We start from the raw sequence: 25,200 nt of genomic DNA, 5'->3' as shown, positions 1-25,200 counted from the left end.
TTGAGGAAAATGATCCAATATTACATATCTGTGAGTGGCAAAAGTATGTGAACCTCTAGGATTTGCAGCCAAGTTGAAGGTGAATTTAGAGTCAGGTGTTTTCAATCAATGAGATGACAATCAGGTGTGAGTGAGCACCCTGTTTTATTTAAAGAACAGGGATCTATCAAAGTCTGAGCTTCACAACACACGTTTGTGGAAGTGTATCATGGCACTAACAAAGGAGATTTCTGAGGACCTCAGAAAAAGAGTTGTTGCTGCTCATCAGGCTGGAAAAGGTTACAAAACTATCTTTTAAGAGTTTGGACTCCACCAATCCACAGTCAGACAGATTGTGTACAAATGGAGGAAATTCAAGACCATTGTTCCCCTCCCCAGGAGTGGAGACCTACAAAGATCACTCCAAGAGCAATTCGTGTAATAGTCCACAAGGTCACAAAGGAATCCAGGGTAACTTCTAAGCAACTAAAGGCCTCTCTCACACTGGCTAATGTTAATGTTCATGAGTCCACCATCAGGAGAACACTGAACAACAATGGTGTGCATGGCAGAGTTGCAAGGAGAAATCCACTGCTCTCCAAAAAGAACATTGCTGCCTGTATGCAGTTTGCTAAACATCACGTGGACAAGCCAAAAGGCTACTGGATAATGTTTTGTGGATGAATGAGACCAAAATGGAAATTTTGGTTTAAATGAGAAACGTTATGTTTGGAGAAAGGAAAACACTGCATTCCAGCACAAGAACCTTATCCCATCTGTGAAACATGGTGGTGGTAGTATCATGCATTTGGGCCTGTTTTGCTGCATCTGGGACAGGACGACTCGCCATCATTGATGGATCATTGAATTCTGAATTATAGCCATAAATCCTAAATGAAAATGTCAGGACATCTGTCTGTGATCTGAATCTCAAGAGAAAGTGGGTTATGCAGCAAGACAACGACCCTAAGCACACAAGTTATTCTACCAAAGAATGGTTAAAGAAGAATAAAGTTTTGGAATGGCCACGTCAAAGTCCTGACCTTAATCCTATAGAAATGTTGTGGAAGGACCTGAAGCAATCAGTTCATGTGAGGAAACCCACCAACATCCCAGAGTTGAAGATGTTCTGTACTGAGGAATGGGCTAAAATTCCTCCAAGCCGATGTGCAGGACTGATCAACAGTTATTGCAAATGTTTAGTTGCAGTTATTGAGAATCATTGAATGTTTGCACCTGTTCATGCTGTGAAACGTTGGTGAAACAAGTTAGTTCCTGTTGTCACTTATGTTATAGCAGCTATAAACCGTTGTTCCTTCATCAGCCTCTCTTTATTCTCTCTCTTCAAGTTAAAGGTGTGTGTCGGATTGGGGAGGTGATGGAGGGTGTGTGTCGGATTGGGGAGGTGATGGAGGGGGTGTGTCGGATTGGAGAGGTGATGGAGGGTGTGTGTCGGATTGGAGAGGTGATGGAGGGTGTGTATCGGATTGGGGAGGTAATGGAGGGTGTGTATCGGATTGGGGAGGAGATGGCGAGTGTGTGTCAGATTGTGGAGGTGATGGAGGATGTGTGTCGGATTGGGGAAGTGATGGAGGGTGTGTGTCGGATTATGGAGGTGATGGAGGATGTGTGTCAGATTATGGATGTGATGGAGGGTGTGTGTTGAATTGGGGAGGTGATGGAGGGGGTGTGTCGGATTTGGGAGGTGATGGCGGGTGTGTGACGGATTGGGGAGGTGATGGAGGGGGTGTGTCGGATTGGAGAGTTGATGGCGGGTGTGTGTCGGATTGGGGAGGTGATGGAGGGGGTGTGTCGGATCGGAGAGTTGATGGTGGGTGTGTGTCGGATCGGGGAGGTGATGGCGGGTGTGTATCGGATTGGGGAGGTGATGGCGGGGGTGTGGTGGATTGGGGAGGTGATGGCGGGTGTGTGTCGGATTGGGGGGGTGATGGAGGGTATGTGTCGGATTGGGGAGGTGATGGCGGGTGTGTGTCGGATTGGGGAGGTGATGGCGGGTGCGGGTCGGATTGGGGAGGTGATGGAGGGTGCGTGTCGGATTGGGGAGGTGATGGAGGGTGCGGGTCAGATTGGGGAAGTGATGGCGGGTGTGTGTCGGATTGGGGAGGTGATGGCGGGTGTGTGTCGGATTGGGGAGGTGATGGCGGGTGTGTGTCGGATTGGGTAGGTGATGGAGGGGGTGTGTTGGTGGATGATGAATTGATTAATATTCTTTCCATATCGACACTCTGCTCTTTTCTTTATTCTCTTTGCCTTGTTCTCACTTTGTTCCATCTCCAGCTTCTCTCTCCTGTTGTTTTCCTCTCACGTCGCTTTAGTTCTCTCTCACTCGTCTTATTCTCTTTCTAACATTTTTTTGGCCTCACCTTGTTTTCTCTCTTTCTCTCCTCTGACATTTAATTTAAACCGATGTCGCGGCATGTTTGTGCACGGAACACCATGGCTCCTTATGCTCCAGAAAACATGATGATGTCATTGTTTATGTAAGAGAGAAATGAGAGAAAAGATATTAAACTCATCATTTACTCAGACACACAGTGACTGGGGTGCCATTACTTTTGGACAGAGTAGACTGTAGTGGCTTCATCCTTTCTGTATTGAAATTTTTATATGAGCTCTTTGTCTCTTTCTCTCTCTCTCTCTCACACACACACACACACACACACACACACACACACACACACACACTTAATCACACTGAATCACACTTCAGAGCCTCTCACTGAACCGCGTGGAGCTACAAACACTTTAGAGCCAGAAATATTCCAGAACTAAATGTGGAGCGTTCTTTATTTTACCTTTTCGGGGTCATGGCATCTTTTTAACTTCAAACACGTTAAATATTAAAGTTGTAAAAACATTTAAATCTTCCTGCCGTTGCTGAAAACCTGACTGCTCAATCGGCTTTACTCCGAACACAAACGTGAGAATCTGAATTAATCAGTGCACTGACCTGAGACTAATTAAATTATTGTCTTCTCCTTTGTGTGTGTGTGTGTGTGTGTTTTCACATGTAGCTATATGGTTTCATGGAAGAATATAGAGTCATTACAGTTATAGAGAAAGACTGTAGAGGAGGAGCAGACACAGAGAGACAGAAAAGAAAGAAAGGCAGACACAGATATAACACAGTTATAAACGCAGCCTTGTGGTCTAAGAGAAGGAAAAAAAGAATAATAAATTGGCTCAAAGCAAAAACTTTAAATACACAGAAAGAGGTCAAAAGCAGAAAAAAAGACCATGACACAGGAACTAGAACCAGGACAAAGACATAAAAGTAAAGCCGGTATTACTGAGGAACACGACCCAGAAAAGCCGGCATGTAACTCACAGCACAACTGCAGCTGATGAAGGACGTTGTGTTACGCCACTGCATGTTCTCCGTGTTCATGGTGCCGTTATCAGGCTCATATCCAGCCTATTTAAATCCCGCCTCTGAAAAGGGGAACGTTTATTGAAGTGTAATTGATCATTTTCCGTCTGCTAAATGTAATGAAGCTTTTATAAGGTGGAGGCCGAGACGGAGAACGTTCTCCCTGAGGCGGAGCAGCTCGCTGGGATTTTTCCATTAACTGCAGCGTATTGAATTCCCAGGTGAAGCTGCTGTACTACACGCTGCATTGTGGAGCCGGAATTAATTCCCCGCCGATTCTGAACGTACGCCTGTTCACATCATTTCACTCCCACTTTGATAAAAGACGGAGCTCGTTAGTACCCATGTGGTGCGACGGAAAATCCTCGTCGGGTGTCGTCATGCTAACTCACATGCCGCTGCCGCCAGGTTGAACGACATCATGATGCAAACGCACAGCGCTCATGGTGGAAATATGGAGCTAAATCATCAGGACTGAAAATGAATTTTAAAATAAACAGTGGATTGTTTCTCGAGTGAATTTGAACTTCCAAAGCTAACATGCTAGAGATGTAGATGTTTATATTTAGGACTTGTTTTTAATGAGTAAAACTAGACAAATGTACAAGATTTCACTATCATTGGGGATCAAGCAAACAAACACTGCTTGATAAAGATGAAGTAAGCAGTCCCTCCAGGACTCGAATGCAGAAATAAATGCACAATATTCGGAGGAGCTGCAATGGTTTAAATTACGGCAGATTTTCCTCAAGATTTGGGTCGAGACGCGTCATGTGACGTCATCACAACTAGGGCTGCATGATTATGGCCAAAAATGATAATCCCGATTATTTTGATCAATATTGAGATCTCGATTATTTATCACGATTATTAATTGATTTTAGTGACAACATATTTTTATTGCACTTTCACATTTATTAAGTTTTCTCATGCCACAATATAACACACAAGTGTCACAGCTCGGTCTGATCATAACTCCAATTCCCAGGATGCAATACTCACTTCCCAGGCACGCATGCGCTCCCCATCCCCGGAGTTCTGATCAGACACACCTGGCACCAATCACACACTAGTACTTAGAGAAGACAGCCACCGAGAAGCTGTGCGAAGTATACGCTCAGTAGCTTAGTTTGCTGCGTTACCGTTTCTCTAGTTCGTTGTTTCTTATAATCCTCGACCCTCGCTTCTTGTCTCGACTACGCTTTCTGGATATCCCCATTTGTATTGTTCGCCCGATCGCTTGACCCTTGCTGACTCTACGACTACGCTTCCGGAACTTCCCGATCCTACTCTGTTCACCCGCCTCCCGCTCCCGCTCCTGCTTCCGTACTGTCTCAAGGTTGGTGACAACAAGTAGCATGAGAAAACTTGAGCTGGTCAATTATGACAGAATTTAGGAACATAGTGTGAGCCATGTCAAATTAATTTACATTCTGATAAACTAAATTTAATATTTTCAGTTCATTTTATAGACTGTATGCAGAAAACAACCGTTAACCTGTTCCACCTTGTAAACAAATACAATAAACGTCAATGTTCAAATGTTTGAAGTCTGCTCCTCTTAAATATATATAAAGCTACACTATTAGACATTTTCCACTGTCATGGTTCTGGGCTGGAGTCAGTTCTCGAACCGCTCTGTGTATATTGTGTATATATCTGAATAATCTCATATAGGATGTGATTCCATTAGCTCATTTACCCGTCAGATGCAAAGTGCTTTTGTTTAATGGTGTTCATTACTGATGCTCCGATCAGGATTTTTACAGCTGATACTGATCCAGATACCAATCTTTTTTAATTTTAGCTTTAATCAGGAGGTCATAAACAGTTAAATGTAAGCTCTCTGCTCATGGTCACTGTTAATTGAGTTAAAATAATAGCAATGATAAATACTGTTGGTTAATTGAAATGGTCTCACTGTAGAGCCCTGAGTTTATCTGCAAAGTTTTTTCCTGTTCAGCGTGGTGATGTTTAATGTCCCCGACAACCTCTGTAGTGCCATTTAGCATCATGTTAATGTCATGATTTCTCCTCGCGCAAAGCGCTGGAGCTCGCAGTGAAACTGGCAGCTTGAGGGCTAAAATGCTAACACCTTTTCCGGGTTTTGGCACTACAAAATGACGTCATCCCTGTGCCGCTCAATGGTGATTGGCTGTAAGTGTAGGAAGCGCTTGATTTGATCTGCAGCGGAGTATTCTATGAGCGGAGGACGAACTTTAAATGTTAATATCGCAGTCGATCAGGTTCATTTAATCGTGGGCAGTAAAATCGTCATCGTGATCGATATTCGATTAATTGTGCAGCCCTAATCACAATACGCATTCAGCCAAAGACCTCTTTGATTCACGTGCGTCGAACACGAGTACAGCTAAAAGGTTTCTTACCACTTAAAAACCATATGAAAGAGGCCTTTGGACCTCAATTCATATGAACAGTTATGCTATGATAGCTTTAGCACTGCAATTACTACAAACAGTTCTGCACTCAAGTCTCCATCAGTGAACAGTGGAGAAGTTCAACAAAACAGACTTCATGTAAAAATTTAATGAATTTTCCTGGTTGCACAACGACACTATTTCCCCATGTAGTATTAGCACATTTGTAGAAGGGATTTATTTATTTATAATCACTCTATCAGGTGTCACCCAGATGAGGATGAGTTCCCTTTTGAGTCTGGTTCCTCTCAAGGTTTCTTCCTCATATTGTCTCTGGGAGTTTTTCCTCACCACCATCACCTCTGGCTTGCTCATTAGTTCATAAAGCCATACATTTAAAATCTATATTCTGAGTTGATATTTTTCTGTAAAGCTGTCCATTGTTAAAAGCGCTGTACAAATAAAACTGAATTGAATTTACCAACCAACATCACTGAGAAAAACTCTGCAAATTGCATCGCAAGTCTTGAAAAAGGCCGGCAGCAAAATCAAGCATTTTTGGCTGCAACAATCACAAAAAAATCTGAATCCTGTACAGACTGATTAATAGAAAGGAGATCATTGTAAACTGATGGCCTGAAGAATGTGAACGATTTTCAATTACCTAGCATGCTAAAGTTTCTACATTTTGAGCTTTAGATTGTGTGTGTGTGGATTTGTGAAAGTTCTCCTGCAAACCCATCTGGGAGATCTGAAACATTCTCGGAGCTCGGATTAGTTTTCTTTTAATGTGTAATGGTCTCCTGAGAGCTTCTGGCATTTTCCTTTTGTTCAGAAACAGTCATTTCACAAAAATAAATAAATGGTTTAAAACTGTTTTTGTATTTAGTTCAGATGGAGCTCAGTGAGTGTGTTTACATTTTCCTCAATCCTGCAGATTCCTGATGAAGTGTTTATATCGATCCAAAACTCAACACTGTATAAAGTCGGTGTTTATCTGCATGTGATCTGAGTGTAACCAGTTTAAAATGATTTCCATCTCATCAGAGCGTGATTATTATACACACAGTGAGAAGTGAGAGTGTGTGAGCGCAGTAAAGTCGCTCATTACCCGAAATTCAGGAACAAGAGATGTCTGTCTCTCTTTTTCTCTGTGTCTCCTCCACTCCACTCCTTTATTTTCTCTCTTTGGTTCATCGTGAAGAAATTGAGCATTGGTCCTGTGTGTAAATGAGTCTGAGGAACAGGAAGCAGGTCACAGCTGGTGTCAGAGTGGTGACGTTTCAGTTTTATATAACTGAAGTGTTTCCCACAATCCCCTGGGGCACTGAGTATGCTCATGTCCACTGGTTGTGAAATGTACATGAAGGACATCTACAGGCAGTTTGTCTGTGTGTGTCACTCTTCGTTACACGTTACACACTCATCCTTTATTCGGATAACTTCACAACATTTGTTTTGTTTTGGATGTTCCATTTTGTGCTCTGTGTCTTGGCCTCTGAGTGCTGAGGAGTACTGAGGAAGACTAATGAGTACTAATGAGTACTGAGGAGTACTGAGGAGTACTGAGGAACACTAATGAGTACTGAGGAGGAAACAGTACAGTGGTGGAGTTATGGTGTGTGTATGTGTGTGTCCGTGTGTGTGTGTGTGTGTTGTGGCAGTGTATAAATATTGTGTATTCTGGCTGCCTGGGGAAATTCTGATCTCGGGTTTGTACACAGATTTGTGTCTCGTCTCACACCTGGTGTGTTTGTTGGGATTGTGTGCTCAATATCACACAGACACACACACACATGCGCACACACACATACAGATGCATATGATGGCTGATGCTGGAGCTCCTGTGTGTTTTCTCTGCAGGTTCCAGTGTGTACACTAACACACACTGCTGATTAAAACACAAGATGATTATTAATACACACACACACACACACGTGTACTCGCTCTCACACACTGACGATTTAACACACCTGTGTTTAAAACAGTGAACACACACACCTGCTGAAAATGACACACACTGAGGAACACAGTGAGACACCACACACACACACTGGTCATATATATATATATATATATATATATATATATATATATATATATATATATATATTACACACCCCGAAAACACACACATTAATAACACACTGATAATCAGCTAATAACTCAGCTAATCACTCATCATTCCGCACACCACTCCGCTCCTCACTTCGCCCAACATCTCACTTATCTTTACCTATAATTTACGTACCTATAACTCTGTCCATCGCTCCGCCCATCACTCGGCCCCTCATGCCGCCCCTCACTCCGTCCATCACTCCGCCCCTCACTCCGTCCATCACTCCACCCCTCACTCCGTCCATCACTCCACCCCTCACTCCATCCATCACTCCACCCCTCACTCCATCCATCACTCAACCCCTTTGTTACAGTATTGTGCTGTTATAAGTAGCTCCTTATAGACACTGTACAAAAATCTGATGAGAATTTCATTGGATCATAGTCCACAAACACACACACACACACACACACACACACACTCTGCAGGGTCAATGCCAGTACATTCCTCTCAGTGTAATGAATTGAGGTCCTCAGAGACCATCTTCAGGTCCTCTCTCTCCCTGTCTGCGTGTTTTTGCCCACATTTTTCTCACTTTTTCTCTCTCTCTGATTCTGTCCATCCATCACAGTGACAGTGAGGTTCATGCAGTCGTGCGTGTGTGAGTCAGTGTGTGAGAGCGTACGGCAGCAGGGTGAAGGCTGGATGGAAAAACAATGACTAAAAGAGCTGGCACATGTCCTTCTGCATTGGAACTCTGTCTAATTTGTGTGTGTGTGTGTGTGAGACACCTGATGGTTTTTATGCTCTGTGCTTTACCCAGCAGATGGAAAAGTGCTGCTCTTCTCCTCTCTCTCTTTCTCAGCAGGTCTCACAGTCAGATCTCTCTCTCTCCCTCTCTCTCTCCATCACTCCTTATTACAGCCTGAGCTCGGATAAAAACACTTTCCCACTGAGACGACATGCACAAATCCCACAAGCACAAAGTTTGGAGTTGCCTGTGTAGTTAAATTGAGGAGAGACAATATTTTATACCTGGTGAAAATAAGATCCTCAGAGATTGAGAACGTGCTCCAGGATCTCGCAGGGGAACTGGGGGGAAAGAAAACATAGAATTATACCTGATTTTAAGTTGTTAAAAGAAAACACACACACACACACACACACACACACACACACACAGTAAAGATCTGATATTACACCAGTATGATATAAACTGATGAGATGTTAACATTCCACCATATCAGAATAGATCATAATAATAATCTACTGAAAGCTCAGCACATTTACATCCATATAGAAAATATAATTATACACATGAACCCTTTCCCTGCTGCGTTATACAATTTTACTATAAGAGGAAAGAAGGAATAAATCTGGAATAGGATGTTCATCATGGACAGCTGTGGCGAGATCAGACGGGGTGTGTGTGTGTGTGTCTGAGAGAAAGAGAGAGAGAGAGAGACTCAAACAGACCCTTCACCTTCTGGTTTCTGGTTCTTTATTCCTTTCTGCCACCTGGAATCTTGACACATTAACCCTGATGGTCTCTATTTGGGATTTTAGTTCCATGCTTGTCATTCTTTTGCCTGTGGCTGAAGCAAACCTCCATCGGCTGAACAAGATTATGGCGGGTTATTGTCCTCTCTGGCAGTGCTGGCTATTACCATTTCCTGTGACCTTCCAATAGCTGATGGACTTCATGCTGTGACTCTTCTTCCCTTTATCCCTTGGAAATGATGCTGTGAGAGACTTTGGCAGGTCAGGACTCCAGCTAGTCAGAGCTCTCTCTGGCCAAACCAGATCTTCCTATTTGGGCTCCATAAGCTCCTGACTTCACACTGAGATCCTCCAAACTTTACACACTTTAACCTGTGGGGGAGATCACTCTGAGCCTGCGTTCATGCTAGCAGATGAAGACTCTCTCCTAAGGCTTATAGTTTGTCACTTGTGTGCGTGGCCTCTCCAGTGGATTAGGATTTAGGATTTCGGATAAGCCAAAATGTCCAGCCATCATAGTATATGGTTCCCGTATTACTTTTGTTTGTGTTTAAGTTTGATTTAAGTGCTTAGTTTCATACTAGCTTTGTTCTCAGATTAGATCATCAAAGTGAGTTAACTGTACTAGCTACGTACAGTCACCAGAGACACCAGCGATCTCTGCTACTTCCATACATCTTTAATTTTCTTTAATTTTCATCTCTATACATGTTTAATGAGAGCTCGTACAGTATATGAGAGAAGAATATGAAACCACATTTATATGTTTTTCTTACAAGTTTGCATCAAACAGTAAATGGGAATGAAGTGCAGGTAGGAGCTAAAGTTGTGAGCTTAGGCTCAGTCCAAGGATTCGTTCAGGTCATTTGTTTGGATTTGTTGCTTCTTTACAGCATCATAACTAATTTGAATTTGTGATTTCAGATGTTGGTGTTGCTGATATTGTGGCTCTGTGTTGAGCATGCACAGTATGTAGAAAATGAAGGACTGCTTACTATTGTGAAAGAGAGGTGACAGATTATCAGTCCAGTTTTACAGGATTTCATGAGGTTTTTTTGTGCTTTTTTGCAGAAAACTACTTTTTTTTTAAATTGGTGAAATAGTGTGATGTTTGTTGGTAAATGAGACCTTTTAGCTGTACTCATGTTCGACGCAAGTGAATCAAAGAGGGCTTTGGCTGAATGCACATTGTGATGTCACATCTTGGCTCAAATCAAAATTTGCATTCATTTTTGCGATCACAAAATCACAAAATCTTGGAGGGACTGATTAATCCATGTGAGAGACGTTATGGTGCTGAAACCCATGTTGGTGGTGCAGCTGCTGCCTGTGGTACTGATTCTGAGATGAATTCAATTCAATTTTATTTGTATAGTGCTTTTAACAATGGACATTGTCTCAAAGCAGCTTTACAGAAACATATAAACACAGGATACAGATTTTAAGTGTGTGAATTTATCCCTATTGAGCAAGCTGGTGGCGACGGTGGCAAGGAAAAACTCCTTAAGATGATATGAGGAAGAAACCTTGAAAGCAACCAGACTCAGAAGGGAACCCATCCTCATCTGGGTAACAACAGATAGTGTGAAAGTAAAGGAAAGTTCATTATAGTTTTTATATAAAGTCTGTTTGTTGAACTAGTCCACCGTTCAAAGGAGACCCAAGTGCAAAACTGCATGTGGTAATTGCAGTCCCAGGGCCATAGTAGTATCAGCATTAATAATGCACTCAGGATTCAGTACAGTTTCTCTAATGAACATGAAAAATTATTTAGAGTCATATCTATGCTGCGTGATAAATGAACAAACTAAGATAAAAGTAAAATGCGAGGATTTTTATATTTCTATAATATATTTATATATTTCTGCAAAGCTGCTTTGTGATGTCCACAAATAAAATGCAAATAAAATTGAATGTAGTTCCAGTCACATGACTCTACTCTTCTCCATTCTGTATTCATGGAGAACATAGTTATATATTATTACATTTATGTGAAAATGGGTCTCATGTAGATATTTCTAGAAATATAAATAATCGATTTATTTATTCATAAATTGATAATTGGGATGAACTGGATGTTGTATTTTGTTGGTCTGTAGAGAATTTGAGTGCAGTAAAGAACAGGAAGATTAATTATCACACTGTTTTATAGCTTGAATATCTTATACTTGGTCACTCAGGAAAGGTCAGGTCAAAGGTCACAGGTCATTCCACTGGACTGCTTTTTGTTTAAACATACACAGATTCCCTCAGTGGACATGGATATTAAGAAGCAATGAATTAAATCAACACTTCAATGAAGAGCTCTTGTTTTGGAAGAGAAAATGAGCAGAGCGGTGTGTGTGTGTGTGTGTGTGTGTGTGTGTGTGTGTGTGAAAATGCTGAAGGTGCAGTTTTTGAGAAAGGTGCTACATCATAGGACTTAAAAAATTCTTCAGTGCTTTGCCTATTTTATTACTAAAATAAATGGGGAAAGACAACGCAATCAGCATGAAGCCAGTGGAGTAAAGAGCAACTTCTGTTAGTTACTCTGTAACCCGACTTTGAATACCAGGAACTTTCCTCACATAAATACTGATGGAACTTTTTTCATTTGACCATTTATCAAGATCATATAAATATTTGTTAAGCTTGAGTTGAATTCATTTTAATGTCACACACATATAGTGTGTGTGTAAGACAGAGTTACTTAGTGTTATTCACCTGATAACATCAAACCCTGAGTGACACTGACCATCTCACACACACACACACACACACCACTCATGCTTTCAGTAGAGTGAAGAGTGATGTAATCCTGTTTAAAAAGATGATTTATCTCAGCGTTATTAGATTTGATGTGACTCAGGTGTTTCCTCTCTGCTCGGTTCTGTCTCCACTCCAGAGCATCCATTTCCCGCTTTACCATCACACTCGGTTATTTTCAGATCTTTAAACACATTCCAACAAATCAGAGGGGAAAGAGGAGAAGGGAAAAGAAAGGAAAAGAGATCTGATCAGACACATTTTTAAAAATGTTTTATCATTGTTCATTTTGTGTCGCTGTAAAAGCTCACAGCTCCACATTCTCATTAATATTCATACACACAGTGTTACTGACTGAGCAGCAGCAGAATGTGTGTGTGTGAGTGTGTGTGTGTGAGTGACAGTTAGTGACAGTTCGATACTGATCTGCAGCTGATCTCTGACTGTCAATATGAGTTCTGAATTTTCACTGACTGACTCAAACTCCTGCTGAGAACTCAATATACAACTCAGAACCCATTACTGAGAACTCTTTTCTAAAACCTTGGGAAGATCAAAACCTAGAGTTAGAATTAGAGTTTCCACCAATCCACTGGTTATTATTATTATTATTATTATTATTATTATTAGCAGCAGTAGTAGCAGTAGTAGTATAAATAGTAGTAGCCTCTGACTGCAAAACCCTATAGCGAATTGTGAGGACAGCTGAACAGATCATAAGATCTACCCACCATTGACACCTCCTTCTACAACCTCTGCATCCGCAAAGCCACCAGTATGGAGCCTCTCATGGACTCTTCACCCTCTTGCAATCTGGCAGAAGGTACAGGAGCATCCGTGCCACCACCAGCAGACTCCGCAACAGTTCTTCCCTGAGGGAGTCCGATTACACCACACCTTAACCTTAAGACTCAGTACCACCGTACACGCACTAACCCAGTAAGACTTTACATATCGGCATCAGTCACTTTATACTATGGAACTCGTTTTTGCTGCCAATATTGCTGCTATACTTGTGCTGCTACATTACACAATAGCTAACAGTTTACAGTCCATTTCTGTGTATTTACTGTCCTGTGTATTTATTGGTTTGTTCTGTGTATTTATTGTTTTACACTCATCTCACACCGTTGTGTATTTGCACTTTATGTAGTCTCGTGTAATGTTCTCTGTTGTAACAACGTGTAGAACACAGTCGTGAAGAAACAATATTTCGTTTCAATGTATACAAGCTATATATAGGAATGACAATAAAAACCCACTTGACTTGACTTGAAGTAGTAAAGACCTCAAGTGTCCTGCACAATGTCCTGACCTCAGCCCCACTGAACATCATTGGGATGAACTGAAACTGGAGCCTCCTCACCAAACATCAGTGCCTGAGCTCAACCTCACTAATGCTCTTGTAGCTGAATGAACACAAATCCCCACAGCCACGCCCCAGAAATCTAGTGGAAAGCCTTCCCAGAAGAGTGGAGCTTATTATAACAGCAAAGGGAGAATAAATCTGGAATGGGATTTTCAACAAGCACATATGGGTGTGATGGTCAGGGGTGCACATACTTTTGGCCATATAGTGCATCTTTAATCTGTAAATTTATGTATTATTCCTGTGAAGAACACAGGCACAGAGTGAGAGTGAGACAGAGAGTGATACAGAGAGAATGAGACAGATAGAGAGACTGAGACAGAGAGAAATGGGGGTGTGTGGTGGTGGTAGGCGGGGTTAGTTGATTTAAACGGCGCACTTGTATAGCGCTTTTATTATATATATTTTCATTCACCCGTTCACACACACACACTCACACACCAATGATAGCAGAGCTGCCATGCAAGGAGTTAACTTGCCATCGGGAGCAACTTGGGGTTCAGTGTCTTGCCCAAGGACACTTCGGCATGTGGAGTCATGTAGGCCGGGAATGGAACTGCCAACCCTACGATTAGTGGACAACCCGTTCTACCACCTGAGCCATAGCCGCCCATTTAGAGCTCAACCAGAGCTAAGGAAGAGCTCTAAATCAACTAACCCCACCTACCACCACCACCCACACCCATGCAAATCCCCTCTACCATCATAAACACCCACCCACCCTAACCCTACCTACCATCAGCACCTTGTCCCTGTGTTCCTGTATTACCATTGATATATATCTAGTTATTAATTTTGATACATATCGTAGCATCTGTTTATTCATTTATTTTTTCACTACTATTTTTTTTAAAAACTACGTTTAGTATGTTTTGTTCAATTCCTACTTCTCTTGGTCTGCTGTTGTATATTGCTTTGGCAATACAAAAATTTTTTTTAATGCCAATAAAGCACACATCGAATTGAATTTAATTGAATTGAGAGAGAGAGACCGAAAGACAGACATACAGATACAGAGCGTGAGACAGATAGAGAGAGTGATACAGAGAGAGAGAGTGAGACAGATAGAGAGAGTGAGACAGAGAGAAGGTGGCCGTTGCCAGGGACAACAGCATTATGTTGAGCACAAATCCTCCTACACCATCTCAGGCTTTTTTCCCTCCTCCTCCACTCAGGCTTTAATCGTGTCTTTCACTCCCTCTGGTCACCTCTATCCCAACATCTTTTCATTCCCCTATCTATCCATTACTCTATCTCTCCATCCCTCTATCTTCCCATTCCTCCATCTCTCCATGGCTTCCTCTGATCTTTCTTCTTTTTCCCCTTTCGTATTCTCTCTCTTTCTCTTTAAGTACCTCTCATCCCTGCATCCTGCTTCAGTCATGCTGCCTCATCGATTAGTCACTGATTGATAGAGAGATGTCTGTCTCTCTCTGGTTCTGCTTCTGTTTCTGTTTCTCTCTCTCTCTCTCTCTCTCTCTCTCTCCCTCTCTCCCCATGTCAGCACATATTTATGTCAAATTACTGAATCCATCACTTGGCTAAAATACAGATTTCCCTCCGGCTTGTTTCCATCATACTCCTCCTTTCCATTTATCTCTCGTTCTTTATCATTTCTGTCTTCCTTTATTTCTCCAGTGGCTTTCTCTCTATCTCATCTCTTCTCATCCTCTTTTTCTCCTTAAGCTCTTTTTATCTTTACTAACTCATTTACTTTTGCTATCCTTCTCTCCCCCTCTCTCCTTTCTCTTTCTCTTCTTTACATCCAGCTTTCCTTTCTTTTTACTCTTTTCACGTTCCTGTAGTTTTATTAAACCTGACTAAATACAGTGCTGTGTTTCTCACAATCAGTGAAACAGTTAGAAAACAAAAGCAACGAGAAACATCAAAATATATTCCTTACTTTTCTTCTTCACTAACTCTGTCTTCATTTCTCTTCTTCTTCTCTCGATTCTCTGTCTCTCTTTCTCTGTCTCTCTGCCTCTCACTCTTTCTTTCTTCTTTTCATCCTGTCTCAGTTGCAGTTTTCAAAGCCACACTGAGCTCCAGAGACCGTGAAGAACTGATCGGAGAGGGACAGTGTGTGTGTGTGTGTGTGAGAGACAGCGTGTGTGTGAGACAGCATGTGTGAGACAGAGTTCTTGCTGAAGACCAGAACATCAGGCAGAATTTAGAGATCCGATTGAGATCAGATTGAGAACGCGACGAGTTCGAGCAACTTTGAAGTGACCTGAGATCAGGTGAGGATGAAGCTCTACTCCTTCACTTTGCTGGTTTAGTGTGTGAAGTGTGTGAGGACGTGCTGTGATGGTGATGGTGATGACTTCAACTGTTTATAAAATAAAATGGAAATTAATCACACTCTCAGTTCTCAGTACACTAGCTCTTTTCAGCTTCTATGTGGATATAAAAACTCTTAATAGCACTGGGGGAGAAACATGAAAACGAATAAACTTTTTTTTGCATTCTCTTCTATATTCACTGATTATAAAGCACTATGGAATGTTGACTGGATGTAGTAGAATTCCCAAACTGGAGTAGGTGGAGCTCTGTCACGGAAGGAGCATTAAAGCCTGGATTCTACTTAGTTTTAACTATGCATATATGTACACAAGATGGCTGCCATCTGTATCCTGTGCTCACTTGGAGTGTCTCTTCCCTAGGAATTAAGGTAACTGCTTCCCTAGTAGCACCATGTGACACTGTGACCACTACTCAGTCCCTCAGGATTTCGCAACTGCATAAATGAACACAAAATCAAGCAAATTCTGCAATATTCAGAGGAGCTTTCCATTTTTCAAAATTACCACAGATTTTCCGCAGATTTGGGCCGAGAAATGTCATGAGACCTCATCACAATGCGCATTCCGCCAAAGACCTCTTCAATTCACGTCGTCGAACGCGAGTGCAGCTAAAAGGATGGGATGGCTGTGGTTCAGGTGGTAGAGAGGGCTGTCCACTAATCTCGGTGGACACCCTGTTGGCGGTTTGATTCCCGACTCCACATTCTGAAGTGTCCTTGGGCAAGACACTGAACCCCAAGTTGCTCCCAATGGCAGGCTATCGCCTTGCATGGTAGCTCTGCTACCATTGGTGTGTGAGTGGGTGTGAATGAGACAGTGTAAAGCACTTTGTAGAACCGCTACAGGTTAAAAGGCACTATATAAGTGCTTATTTACCAACAAACATCACTGCAAAAGACTATGCAAAACTATTTTCTGCAATTGCGATTTTGCTGATTCAAGTAGTTTTCTGCAAAAAAGCACAACAAACTCTGCAAACTGCATTACAAATATAGAAAAAAGCTGCAGCAAAATCAAGCATTTTTGGCCGCAACAATTACAAAAAAACTAAATTCTGTTCAGGCCAAGTAGTAACTAAACACACTAGTGCTGTGTCACAAATCACATCCTGGTGGACCATTCTACAGTTACTGAGTGCTTACACTGAACAGGTTTCCTACTGCAGGTTATGTTTTAATTAAAAAAAAAACCTATCATGTTGCCTTCAGTGCTCTGTGGGTTCAAGTCTTCCAGATCTTCTAGATTAGTAAACACTTTTTAATGTAAAGCCAAAGAGATGGAGATGATGCCAACAATCACGACAATGGCAGAAAGTTTTAAGAGTCACAGAAGCTTCAGTGCCATTAACATCATTTTACAGTTGGGAGATCCGATGGTCAGGGATGTTATGGCTCTGATGGTCAGGGATGTTATGGCTCTGATGATGGTCAGGGATGTTTTGGATCTGATGGTCAGGGATGTTATGGCTCTGATGATGGTCAGGGATGATATGGCTCTGATGATGGTCAGGGATGTTTTGGCTCTGATGGTCAGGGATGTTATGGCTCTGATGGTCAGGGATGTTATGGCTCTGATGGTCAGGGTGTTTTGGCTCTGATGGTCAGGGATGTTATGGTTCTGATGATGGTCAAGTATGTTATGATTCTGATGGCCAGGGATGTTTTGGCTCTGATGGTCATGGATGTTATGACTCTGACGTGTTGTCTAGAGGTCATCGTTTTTAATTCTACAGACGTACATAAAGTATGCAGGCAAGTGTGTGAACAATGCCGCTCATGTTGCTGCTGCATCTGTACATCCATGCAAACTCACGCGTCATGTATAAACCAGGATGTAATGTCTGTACAATGTGTGTGTTTAAAAGTGGGTTTGGCTTAAGTGTGTGCTAGCTGGAGTGTTACACACTCACATAGTTTCCTCTGTTTGGTTTGTTGTGAAATTTCACATGAAATGATGTCCGTTATGGTTATGTTTGATTCTAGATGTGGACCCGTTGCAGAAATGCGTCTGTCTGTCTGTCTGTCTGTCTATCTGTCTGTTGATTTAATGACAGATTCTGTAGAAACACATGTCCATATTTCAGTCATTCCTGCACATTGAACACAATGAGGTCTCATGCTGACAGTTCAGTCCCAGAACGTCTCCTTGACTAACGGCGGTCCTCCTCATTTTATTCCACTCTGAGGAACATGTCAGTTGTTTGATGCTAAATAAGCACTGTTCTAATTGGCCAACTCAGTGCAGGGGCGGGGTCTAATTATGGACATCAGACACTTGTCATGTCAGTAAGCTTCAGTAGCAGCCGATAAATCCTTAGCTAACTGGCTAACATCTGTTTGGGGACTGAAGGAGTTTACTGTGTGGTTTAATGATCGAGTGAGCATCACTGTGATCTGTCTCTCTCTCTGTCTCTCTCTCTGAACTTGGTATGATTATTTTAACACTACTGTGAGTTGCTTGTTTGCAGTTGTGACATTTTATAAATTAAACTCTACAATAATTGACATTTTCTATTGCAGACGTTTCTGAAATCTGCTCAGTTCTGAACCCTTTAGATGGAAACGTAGCTGCTGTCTCTTCACTTTTCTGTTTTATTGTCCTGTTCAGGAGACACATTCCGTCACTCTGTTATTGAAACTGAGTGTAAAATAATCCATTACACATTGTTCACATTCTCTCTGAGAGCTACAACACAGTTCCTGTGAGTTTTTCTACATTTCTGCTGTTCGAGGTGAAACGTGTTTAAATTACATACCAGCTCCTGATAAATGCAGAAATCCTGTCACACACACACTATATATATATATATATATATATATATATATATATATATATATATATATATATATATATATATATATATATACTCACACACACAACACAGAAGACTACTATTTTAAAAAGAAAAAGCTGACAGTATGAGAACTTCATGTTTACGGGTTCGTCAGAGATTCTTTGGATGGTTAACAGATGTAACCGTCTAAAATGGTTTCACTTCGGATCCCCTCTGAGATGTAAAACCAGTTTTTCATTTTAAAAGTATGTGACGTAAAAACTGGAAGGAAGGTCTAAATATTTACTCATTTGGCTCAGAAACTGCTAGAATAGATATCAGAACTGCCCAATACCTGATAATATTTAGTATTCAAATGAATTTAAATTTTAATTAGGTATTAAATTAGTATGAATGTAATGTTATGTGGCTGTCAGACGAGCAAACATTTACATTTATGCTGTATAAAACACTGGAAGTGAAATCTGGCTGTTTATATGGCGACATGCAAATGATTTCCACTGGAGACGTTTAAATTTACTAGCTGTAATGTAATGATACTGCCCCTTAGTGACAGACCACTTTTTCCTATGTCAAGCAATAGGGGGCATTCGGCTAAAATGCCTGAGAAAATGTGTTACTGTAGATTTGTGTTAAACGACTAAAAGTGAAACAGGAAAGTAAAAGTTTTCTCCTTTTAATATGTAAATATTATGTAAATTTGAATAGTATTAAAAAAGAAATATATTCACAGTCCTGGGGACATTGTGGCTTAGTGGTTAGCACGTTTGCCTTACACCTCCAGGGTTGAGAGTTTGATTCCCACTGCTACTCTATGTGCATGTTCTCCTTGTGCTTTGGGGGCCTCCTCCGGGTACTCCGGCTTCCTCCCCCAGTCCAAAGACATGGATGGTACACTAGGCTGATTGGCATGTCCAAAGTGTCTGTAGTGTGTGAATGTGTTGTGATTTTGCCTTGCGATGGATTGGCACCCTGTCCAGGGTGTGCGCCGTGCTCCCTGGGATAGGCTCCAGGTTTTCCCGCGACCCAGTGTAGGATAAGCGTTACATTAAATGGATGGATTCACAATCCTGATCTCTGTAATTGTCTGTGGAATTCTCTTCATATCCATGTGGGCTTCCTCCGGGTTCTCTGGTTTTCTCCCAAAAACATGCTGGATGATTGTGTTTATTTACTCCTATGTGTGAATGAATAAGTGGCATCTGGGGTGTGCTCCTGCCTCACAGCATTCCCTGGATTTTCCGGATCCGCCTTCACTCTGACCAAAGGTAACTCTCGGATTTTGCGATTTTGCAATCACAGAAATTAACGCAAAATTTAGGAAATATTCGGAGGAACTTACAAAAAGATTTTCCGCAGATTTGGGCCAAGACACATCATGTGACATCATCACAACGCGCATTCAGCCAAAGCCCTCTTCGATTCACGTGCATCAAACATGAGTACAGCTAAAAGGTCTCATTTACCAACAAACATCACTGAGAAAGACTGTGACAAGAATTTCATGCAATTACAATTTCAGTAACTCAAGTAGTTCCCTTTCAAAGGGAACGAAATGTTGCGTTTAGCATAACACTATGGGAAGCGCCTCTTGAGCGTGACCGGTATCTGAAGCTTGTGTAAAATCATGCCTATTTAAAGGCCTCCCATGATTAGGTGACGTGGCAATTAAGCACGTCGTGTGATATAAATATGGGATGTGTGAACCGTGCCATCAGCCTTTATTATCTTCAGCGAAAGACTGCATGTCAGTTGTTTGTGTAAAGAAACAAAAAGACGCTTCATTTCCCGCTATCTTTTCTCAAAATCTCAGAACTTTTCTATCCCTTTAAAAAAAGAGAAGAAAAAAAAGGCATGAACGAGAGAGAAAAATATGAGTGAGAGAATTCAGGAAGTGTGTTACGGCTTGCTCCCTTTTCATCACGGGAATAGTGCACACTTTCTGGGTGAAGTGTTTAGGAGTGTAGCATGCGATGGCAGCCTCGAGAGGCTGCGAATGGTAATGCCTAGATTAAGCAGCTCGGCTCGTGACTCACGCTCTTCTCGGAAGCCGGAGCCTTTTGTTCCGGAGCCTCGTGGATTTGGGCCGGCCGCTGCCGAGGCAGCTAGCCGTCTCAGGTTCGGGGGATCTCTTATGGACCCGGAAGAGGAGCCAAGAGGAGGTCTTCCAGGTTCGGCTCTGACGCTGGATTTTGGAGCTCGCGTCGCGACTCCTCCTTCCTCTATGGAAAGCCAAAGGGGAAAAAAAACCACACACACAAAAATAATAGTAATAATTCCTATCTGACTCCGAGGAGCCAGAAGGATGTGCTAAAAACTGAGAGCAGCATATAAAGAGCTGCTTGAAGTGATTACTAAGGCTGGATGAGCCTTTTTCTCCCCAGTGAAAGTAAATCCCTCACACTGCAGAAACTCTCCTTTCTTCCACAAGTGCGTGACAAAATATCAGGCTTCTGGGGTAAAACCATGCATAAGCCGTATTTATAACCCCACAATGTTGGATTATTCGGCCATTGTGGGGAATGAATGGCATGGCTATTTAGCTATGCTGAAGGTGGAGGAGGTGCTTGCGAGCTACCTCTCTACATTGACGGCAGGTAATTAGTCAGGCCGGCTTTGCCATCCAAACCACCGTGTAAGGCCACCGTGGCATTGGTGGGCAAGGCCTATGCAGTAGTAGTCTTGCTTGTGGGTCACTGCAGAAAATGACAGTGTTTCAGGCCTACCAAGTAGACCTGCTGAGTGAGCTCGACAAATGGCAGCATTCAGCCAGTTCCTTCCCTGTTGTCTCAAACTCAAACTCAAACTCACTCGGGCATCCACAAGTGGAGCCTGTGCCAGCACTAGTGCGAGGGAGACCCAGAAGGCGAGTATGGCAGCCCGCCAACCCCCGCAGACAGCCAGGGGAACCGGGCGGCCACAGTCGCGGCCATCTCCTAGGCCTGATCTGAGAATGGTCATAAAGGTCAAGCAGGCAAAGAAGAGCGGTCCTGAAGGGCCATGGAGGGACATATCAGGGGACATGAAGTTGTTAGGGCAGGTAGCCCCCAGTGCTACTGTAGGGCCTCCCCTAGCCAAGGCGGTCCTCAAGTTTTCAGTGTTCTCTGGTCAGTGAGCTGTCACAGGGCAACAAAAATCTGATGCTTTCCCTCCAATAGAATGTGGGATAGTTAATGTCACTAAAAGACCATCTGGCAGCATGTAAACTACTGCCAAATGTGTCTCCATGGGTTCTGTCTACCGTAGAAAAGGGTTACCGGGTCCAATTTATAGTTTGACCCCCCTGTTTCAGAGGTGTGCTCATCACAGTAGTCAGCACAGACCAGAGCCCAACATTAGCGCAGGAAGTAAGATCCCTCTTGGACAAAGGGGCCATAGAACATGTACCTCGTTCCCTGAGGGAGGGAGGTTTTTACAGCCATTATTTCCTGGTCCGAAAAAAAATAGGAGTATGCGGCCAATATTAGATCTGTGTCATCTGAACTATACTCTTCGGACATACACGTTCAAGATGCTGACGCCCAAACTTATTGTTCCACAGATTCAGTTTCAGGACTGGTTTGTGACAATAGATCTAAAAGGTGCATATTTCCACATAGAAATATCGCTAGCTTTATCCCCCCGCACCTTCACAAAGTGCATGGATGTCACTCTGGCTCCATTGTGACTCCAGGGCAACTGTGTACTAAACTACCTGGACGACTGGTTAATTCTAGCACGATCCAGGGAACTGGCGGTTCGACATCGAGATGTTGTTCTCGTCCACATGAAGAGCTTGGGGCTCAGGTTGAATCTCAGAAAAGTATGCTTTCCCCAGTGCAGAGGACAACTTTTCTAGGGGTTATAAGGATTCTACTATGATGAGGGCGTTTCTATCCCCAACATGCGTAGAGTCAATCCTATCAACACTGAGCAAGATAAACCTGGATCTTGGGAGACTATTGGCGCTTATGGGCATATTGCACAGGAGACCGTTCAGTGGTGGCTGAGAAGTTGGGGGTTTCGTCCAAGGACGAAACCTCGGAGAATAATCAGTGTCACGCGGCGATGCCTGCGTGCTCTGAGAATTTGAGTGTCCCCGGTTTCTAGCCTTGGGTCACACTCTAGGGGTGTCTCCTTAGCGCAAGACGGTAATGACAGACACCTCCCTCACGGGATGGAGCACGGTCTTAGACAGCTGTCCAGCTCACGGTCTCTGGTGCGGCCCTCATCTGGAGCAGGATGGCTCCATCCACAAGTGGTGGAGTCCATATGGCGAGGTTTGGTCAAGCGGGATTGCATGTGTTCGCCTCCGAGGAGACAACACACGGCCCGCTGTGATTCGCCCTCACTCCTCCCGCACAATTAGGGCTGGACGCCATGGTGCACGTGTGGCCGAGGTCACATCTGTATGCTGTTCCCTCATCGCTCTGCTCCCACAAGTTCTAGCGAGAGTTCGCCAAGACAGTCTATGTCTGCTGTTAGTAGCACCTTATTGGCCAGCTCGAATATGGTTCTGAGAGTTAATATCCCTGCGAGATGGCACTCCTTGAGAGATTCCCATCCGCATGGATCCACTGTAGACCCAGTGAACTGCGCAATAGCTACAGTCCTGGAGTTCTTACAAGAACATTTCTCAGCGGGGTGGGCTCCTTCTACATTCAGGGTTTATGTGGCTGCCATTTCGGCCAGCCATGCCCCTGTTGATGGAGCCTCTATGGGGCAACATCCTCTAACTTCGAGGTTTATGCGTGGTGTCAGGCGGCTGAGGCCCAGCTGCAGGCCGCACATACCTTCCTGGGACCTTCTGTGGTCCTGGAAGGTCTGTCAGGTGCCCCATTTGAGCCCTTAGAGTGGATCTACTGTCTCAAGCCGGAGGGCTGATTTATCACCCTCGGCCAGAACTATGGAAACTGTGGGTCTGGCCCCTGAGGGGCACCAACTCATAGATTCTGGTCTCACAACTGAGATTGTAGAGACCATGTTAAATGCTAGAGCACCATCCACAAGGAAATTGTATGCACTCAAGTGGCAGCTTTTTGTCTTGTGGTGTGAGGAACGTCAGCTAGACCCAGTGAACTGCACAATAGGTACAGTCCTGGAGTTCTTACAAGAACGTTTCTCAGCGGGGTGGGCTCCTTCTACAATCAGGGTTTACGTGGCCGCCATTTTGGCCAGCCATGCCCCTGTTGATGGAGCCTCTGTGGGGCAGCATTCTCTAACTTCGAGGTTCATGCGTGGTGTCAGGCGGCTGAGGCCCATCTGCAAGCCGCGTATACCTTCCTGGGACCTTTCTGTGGTCCTGGGAGGTCTGTCAGGGACCCCATTTGAACCCTTAGGGTCAGCCTCTGAGAAGCTTCTGACTCTAAAGGTAGCTCTTCTGCTGGCCCTGACATCTCTCAAGCGAGTGGGAGTCCTACAAGCTCCCTCTGTTACCCCTTCCTGCCTTGACTTTGCCCCTAGATTAGCCAAGGCCTTCCTTTATCCTATGACGGATTATATTCCTAAGGTGCCTACATCTGCTGCACACCCTGTGGTATTGCAGGCTTTCTGCCCACCTCCATTCCCCACACCGGAACAAGAGAGAATTCACCTGTTGTGTCCAGTAAGGACTCTCTGTACTTACATCCACCACTCCGGCCAGTGGCGTAAGTTGGAGCAGCCGCCGGTCTGCTTTGGCGGCGACAGTAGAGGTGATGCTGTGTCAAAGCAGCGCATCACTAATTGGATAGTGGAAGCAATCTCGATTGCTTATGAGGCGCGCAGTCTCACTACGCCTCTGGGCATAAGGGCTCATTCCATTAGGGTGGTCGCCTCTGCGAAGGCTTTGTCCAAAGGGGTATCCTCACAGGATGTGTGTGCTGCTGCAGGGTGGTCTACGCCACACACGTTCATTCATTATTGCAGCCTGGATGTTCATTCCACCCCGGGCTCGAGTGTCTTGCATTGACCCTCGGGCTTGGGTCTTTTTGAAAAGGCCGTACCCTCGGTATGACAGAGTGGGTATTCTCGTTCCCATAGTGTTATGCTAAATGCAACGTAGAAGTTCCCTTTGAAAGGGAACGTCTAGTTACGCCTGTAACCCTGTTCCCTGAGAAGGGAACGAGACGTTGCGTAGCTTTGTCATACCAGGGCAGGCCTGTGAATTGCGTCTTCGCTTCAGATAATAGAGGCTGATGGCGTGGTTCACAGGTGCCATATTTATATCATGCGATGCGCTTAATTGCCACATCACCTGATCATGGCAGGCCTATAAATAGGCATGATTTTACACAAGCTTCAGATACCGGTCACGCGCAAGAGGCGCTTCCCATAGTGTTATGCTAAACGCAACATCTTGTTCTCTTCTCAGGGAACAGGGTTACATGCGTAATCCAGACGTTTTCTTCAAAAAAAGCAAAAAAATTCCATGAAATTCTGTATGGACTGATAAAACTCTTACTAAAGATGAATAAATGAATATATAACTCACATGTAAAGAGCTTTCAGTATTTTACAGAAATAATATAGAAATGTAATTTTTCCAGATTATTCCTTCAGAAATAATATTCTTTAGTGGGGGTTTCACCAAGAAATAACATTTTCACACATCATTATCTTAACAGTAAAACTTGCTCAGCTTTCCCAAACTTGATTCTGAGTCAGATCAAACACTCCAACACTGACCCTTGTCATGGATTTCCCCTCACGCTGAGTGCCAGAG

General features: G+C 43.3%; 1 protein-coding gene across 1 annotated transcript in view; it reads left to right on the top strand.

Annotated features, from left to right (window-relative positions):
• The first annotated feature begins 15,443 nt into the window (after positions 1-15,443).
• Positions 15,444-25,200, top strand: part of LOC128624873 (protein phosphatase 1 regulatory subunit 29) — a 47,988-nt gene continuing 38,231 nt past the window's right edge. Inside the window, exon 1 of the mRNA XM_053652701.1 lies at positions 15,444-15,661. The gene's annotated coding sequence lies outside the window, so the exon portion shown is untranslated. The remainder of the gene's footprint in view (positions 15,662-25,200) is intronic.

Source organism: Ictalurus furcatus, chromosome 2, assembly GCF_023375685.1.
Source record: "Ictalurus furcatus strain D&B chromosome 2, Billie_1.0, whole genome shotgun sequence".
Taxonomy (NCBI): Eukaryota; Metazoa; Chordata; class Actinopteri; order Siluriformes; family Ictaluridae; genus Ictalurus; species Ictalurus furcatus.
The sequence above is the reverse complement of the archived record's forward strand: the minus strand, read 5'-3'. Positions and strand labels throughout refer to the sequence as shown.